Source organism: Arachis stenosperma, chromosome 4 (assembly GCF_014773155.1).
Source record: "Arachis stenosperma cultivar V10309 chromosome 4, arast.V10309.gnm1.PFL2, whole genome shotgun sequence".
Taxonomy (NCBI): domain Eukaryota; kingdom Viridiplantae; phylum Streptophyta; class Magnoliopsida; order Fabales; family Fabaceae; genus Arachis; species Arachis stenosperma.
Window position 1 is genome coordinate 24,203,163 of NC_080380.1, and position 6,199 is coordinate 24,209,361.

General features: G+C 37.8%; 1 non-coding gene across 1 annotated transcript; it reads left to right on the forward strand.

The window, feature by feature from the left end:
* The first annotated feature begins 216 nt into the window (after positions 1-216).
* Positions 217-320, forward strand: LOC130978532 (small nucleolar RNA R71). Its single transcript, XR_009086158.1, has one exon. It is a non-coding gene; the product is annotated as a small nucleolar RNA R71 (small nucleolar RNA).
* The last annotated feature ends 5,879 nt before the right edge of the window (positions 321-6,199 follow it).

Here is a 6,199-nt window from a genome sequence, read left to right on the forward strand (position 1 = left end):
TCAAGAACTCCTTTCTTCTGACCAGTCCCATTGTTTACAGGATTTCTTTCAGAAGTGTACATGAATTGGTTATTTGCAACCATTTCAATGAGCTCTTGAGCCTCTGTAGGCGTCTTCTTCAGATGAAGAGATCCTCCAGCAGAGCTATCCAAAGACATCTTGGATAGTTCAGAGAGACCATCATAGAAAATACCTATGATGCTCCATTCAGAAAGCATGTCAGATGGACATTTTCTGATCAATTATTTGTATCTTTCCCAAGCTTCATAGAGGGATTCACCATCCTTCTGTCTGAAGGTTTGGACTTCCACTCTAAGCTTACTCAATTTTTGAGGTGGAAAGAACTTTGCCAAGAAGGCATTGACTAGCTTTTCCCAAGAGTCTAGACTTTCTTTAGGTTGTGAGTCCAACCAAGTCCTAGCTCTGTCTCTTACAGCAAAAGGGAATAGCATAAGTCTGTAGACCTCAGGGTCAACCCCATTAGTCTTGACTGTGTCACAGATTTGCAAGAACTCAGCTAAAAACTGATGAGGATCTTCCATTGGAAGTCCATGGAACTTGCAATTCTGTTGCATTAGAGAAACTAATTGAGGCTTAAGCTCAAAGTTGTTTGCTCCAATGGCAGGGATAGAGATGCTTCTCCCATAGAAATTGGGAGTAGGTGCAGTAAAGTCACCCAGCACCTTCCTTGCATTGTTGGCATTGTTGTTGTTTTCGGCTGTCATGGGTTCTTCTTCTTTGAAGAGTTCGGTCAGGTCCTCAACAGAGAGTTGTGCCTTAGCTTCTCTTAGTTTTCGCTTCAAGGTCCTTTCAGGTTCAGGGTCAGCTTCAACAAGAATGCCTTTGTCTTTGTTCCTGCTCATATGAAGGAGAAGAGAACAAGAAAATATGGAATCCTCTATGTCACAGTATAGAGATTCCTTGAGGTGTCAGAGGAAAAGAAAAATGGAAGACAGAGGTAGAAAATTCGAACTTTATCAAAGAAGATTGAGTTCGAATTTTGCATTAAGGGATAGTGTTAGTCCATAAATAGAAGGATGTGAGAAGAAGGGAAGTAATTTTCGAAAATTAAGTAAAAGATTTTGAAAACATTTTGAAAAATACTAATTGATTTTCGAAAACACAAGTGGGAAAGAAGTAAAGTGATTTTTGAAAAAGATTTTGAAATTAGAAATTAAAAAGATTTGATTGAAAACTAATTTGAAAAAGATGTGATTAAAAAGATTTGATTGAAAAGTTATGGTTTTTAAAAAGATATGATTGAAAAGATATGATTTGAAAACAATTTTTAAAAGATTTGATTTTTAAAAATTAATGACTTGCCTAACAAGAAAAGATATGATTCAAACATAAAACCTTCCTCAACAGAAAAGGCAAAAAATGTTCAATCAAATCATTAATTGTTAGTAAGTATCTTTGAAAAAGGAAAGAAATTGATTTTGAAAACATTTGATTGAAAAGATATGATTTGAAAAAGATTTGATTTTGAAAAACTTTGAAAACTTGAAAAAAAATTGATTTTGAAAACAAAATCTTCCCCATTTGCCATCCTGGCGTTAAACGCCCAGAATGGTGCACATTCTGGCGTTTAACGCCCAAAACTATACCCTTTTGGGCGTTAAACGCCCAGCCAGGCACCCTGGCTGGCGTTTAAACGCCAGTCTGTCTTCTTCACTGGGCATTTTCGAATGCTCAGCTTTTTCTGTATAATTCCTCTGCTGTATGTTCTGAATCTTCAATTCTCTGTATTATTGACTTGAAAAGACACAAATTAAAAATATTTTTGGATTTTTAATAATGAGAAATAATAAAAAATGCAACTAAAATCAAATAACAATGCATGCAAGACACCAAACTTAGCAGTTTGTATACTATTGACACTAACAAGATGAGAGTGCATATGAGAAACAACAAAATACTCAAGTCAATAGAATTCAAAAATCAAAACAAGGAAATCATCAAGAACAACTTGAAGATCAATGAAGACACATGCATGAATGCAGTAAGAACATGCAATTGACACTAAACTTAAGATGAGACTCTAGACTCAAACAAGAAATATTTTTGGATTTTATGATTTTGTAATTTTTTTTGGATTTTTCGAAAATTTGGTGAAAAGGAAAATAAAGGTATCAAAATTCTTAATGAGAATTCCAGGAATCATGCAATGTTAGTCTAAAGCTTTAGTCTAAAGGAATTAGACATGGCCGGCTAAGCTTCAGCAGGACATTGCATTCAAGAGCTAAATTGATGGGAATCAATCAGCCTTGGTGATGATAAGAACATCACCTTGAAACACTAGAATTCATTCTTAGGAACTCTGAAGAAAATACCTAATCTAAGCAACAAGATGAACCGTCAGTTGTCCATACACAAACAATCCCCGGCAACGGCGCCAAAAACTTGGTGCACGAAATTGTGATCACTACAACTTCGCACAACTAACCAGCAAGTGCACTGGGTCGTCCAAGTAATACCTTACGTGAGTAAGGGTCGATCCCACGGAGATTGTTGGTATGATGCAAGCTATGGTCACCTTGTAAATCTCAGTCAGGCAGACTCAAATGGGTATAGATGATGAATAAAGCATAAAGATAAAGATAGAGATACTTATGTATATCATTGGTGAGAGCTTCAGATAAGCGTATGAAGATGCTTTCCCTTCCGTCTCTCTGCTTTCCTACTGTCTTCATCCAATCCTTCCTACTCCTTTCCATGGCAAGCTCATGTAGGGTTTCACCATTGTCAGTGGCTACCTCCCATCCTCTCATTGGAAATACGTCCCTGATGCTCTGTCACAGCATAGGCTAACCATCTGTCGGTTCTCAATCAGGCCAGAATAGAATCCAGTGATTCTTTTGCGTCTGTCACTAACGCCCCGCCCTCAGGAGTTTGAAGCACGTCACAGTCATTCAATCATTGAATCCTACTCAGAATACCACAGACAAGGTTAGACCTTCCGGATTCTCTTGAATGCCGCCATCAGTTCTTGCCTATACCACGAAGACTCTGATCTCACGGAATGGCTGGCTCGTTTGTCAGGCGAGCACTCGGTTGTCAGGCGATCAACCATGCATCATGCAATCAGAAATCCAAGAGATATTCACTAAGCCTCATATGCTTGTAGAACAAGAATGGTTGTCAGTCACCTTGTTCATAGGTGAGAATGATGATGAGTGTCACGGATCATCACATTCATCAAGTTGAAGAACAAGTGATATCTTGGACAAAGAACAAGCAGAATTGAATAGAAGAACAATAGTAATTGCATTAATACTCGAGGTACAGCAGAGCTCCACACCTTAATCTATGGTGTGTAGAAACTCCACCGTTGAAAATACATAAGAACAAAAGTGATCATTGGTTTCGGCCCCAAAGAGGGAACCAGAAGAACCAAGATGAAAATACAATAGTAAAATGTCCTATATATAGAGAACTAGTAGCCTAGGGTGTACAGAGATGAGTAAATGACATAAAAATCCACTTCCGGGCCCACTTGGTGTGTGCTTGGGCTGAGCAATGAAGCATTTTCGTGTAGAGACTCTTCTTGGAGTTAAACGCCAGCTTTTATGCCAGTTTGGGTGTTTAACTCCCATTTAGGTGCCAGTTCCGGCGTTTAACGCTGGGATTTCTGTAGGTGACTTTGAACGCCGGTTTGGGCCATCAAATCTTGGGCAAAGTATGGACTATCATTTATTACTGGAAAGCCCAGGATGTCTACTTTCCAACGCCGTTGAGAGCGCGCCAATTGGGCTTCTGTAGCTCCAGAAAATCCACTTCGAGTGCAGGGAGGTCAGAATCCAACAGCATCTGCAGTCCTTTTGAGTCTCTGGATCAGATTTTTGCTCAGGTCCCTCAATTTCAGCCAGAAAATACCTGAAATCACAGAAAAACACACAAACTCATAGTAAAGTCCAGAAAAGTGAATTTTAACTAAAAACTAATAAAAATATAATAAAAACTAACTAAAAGATACTAAAAACATACTAAAAACAATGCCAAAAAGCGTACAAATTATCCGCTCATCAGTAGGAGGGCTAAGTGGTTCACCACTTCTGCTATGGTGGACATGAACTCCCCTTGCTTCATCCAGAATTCTTCTCGCTCTTGGAGAAAAGCATGAAGCCCTTGTTGTTCTTGGTGCAAGGGTTGGAGAACTTCACATTTAGGTGAAAAAGAAGATTCAATGGTTGGGAGAAGGTTGTATAGTTGGAAGGTGTATTATGTGGGTAAGGGTATTGGGGTGGTGTATATAGAGGTGATGGTTCATATGGTTGGTGGCAAGGTGTAAAAATATTTTGATTCCATGGAGGTGGATGGTGTGGTGCTTGAAGGGTTGATGGTTGAGGATTGTGTATGGGGTATCTTTCATATCTTTGGGTTTGGTATGCACATAAGGGAGGTTTTGGCTCGTTGTAGTATGGGGAAGGTGGTTTCCATGAGTGATGCTTATACGCATATGGTTTCTCCCTTAATTGATTCTCCCACTCCATGATGTAATCCCAATTTGAAGTCATCATACCCTATAAAATACTCACAACCAAGCTCCAAGCAACAAGGGGGATAACTCATAGAGAAAGTAGAAAATAAAAGCAAAAGACATGAATAAACAAGAAAAACAAACACCTACATATAAGGTAAAACAAGCAAGTAACCAAAAAGTAACTATTTACACTATTAACATATTTACAACAACCAAAAACATAACACTATTTGCATTCCCCGACAACGGCACAAAAAACTTGATAATGGCCTAGAGCGGGCTAGGAATTTGCTCAAAATAAGATTGGCGCTACAAGTATTGTCCCAACCCGACAATCGACCATCAATCAAAGTTTAATTTCAAAATGATAATAACCGAGAGTAATTAAACGTTGGGTTATCTCCCTCGGACAAGGCAAATAAGGGTGTCACAATCTTGGTTGTGAGGAAAAGGGGTTTTCAAATCAAAAAATGAATGATTAAAAGAACTAAGAAATGATCAAAAAGTAATTAATGCAATTAAAAAGGGAAATAAGATCAAAACTAGTGAAAATGCGAAGATATGTATAAAATAGCCTTGACTTCAGAATGAAGATTACGGAATCCTATCATCGTCATAACCACAACTATGTCAACTATGATGAGTCAATCTCGCTTCATTAACCCCCTAACATCGAGGAGTAAGTCAAGCAAGAATAATTGACCTTAATCCATAAGTCCTAGCTAACTTATCAAGTTAATTGGTAAAAAGCTAGCGTCAATGGAAACAAGAGTTAACTAACTACCCAAGAATTACCACTAAATGTTAGACATTATGACTCTAGTATCCTAGGAACTCATTTCCCAAGCCAAAGTGTGAAAATCTACTCAAAATTACCAAGAGGTATTTTCACAAACACTTGGTGGGCATACAACTAAAACATGAGAAATTGCAAAGGAAAATGAAAACTATGACCAACCTATTCACAAAATTAACTATAAACATGCAATCAAACAAGTAAAAATCATAAAACATTAAATTCAACAACCAAAACTTCAAGAAACCAAAATTGCATATATTAACAAAGTAACTTGAAATATAAGGAAATGTAACAAGAGTAGTGAAATTAAAGAGGAAATTAAAGAGTACTTACAATGAGATAGCAAAATCCAAGAGCAAAATTTAACTATAAAATGAGACAATGAAAATTAAGTAAACCTTAAGAGAGAATTCTCTAATCTTCACTAGTCCTACACCTAATGTGTTTTTCTAACTAAAAGTGAGCTCCCTAAGCTAATGCTTTGATATGTGATGTTGTCCCCTTCATATAGCATCCAAAATCAGCTTTAGCACACTCAAAATTGGGCCAAAAAGCCCCAAATTTGTGAGCCACGTGACATTTTAATGAAGTCACACGCAGGGACCTGTGCATACGCACACTTGCTGATTTTTCCTCCTGTGCCTACGCACAGGAGTTGTGCATAGGCACACTTGCTTATTTCTGTACTTGTGCGTACACACAGGAGTTGTGTGTAGGCACACTTGGCTATTTGCTTCTCCTTTGTTTTCTTCATGTTTTCTCCCAGTTGCATGCTTCTCTTCCACTCTTATCAAGCCGTTCCAACCTATTATACCTGAAATCACTCATTAAATTCATCATGGCATCGAACGGAATGAAAGTGGAGTGAAATTGATTAAATTAGGCACAAAATAGCATGTTTTCACAATCAAGCATAA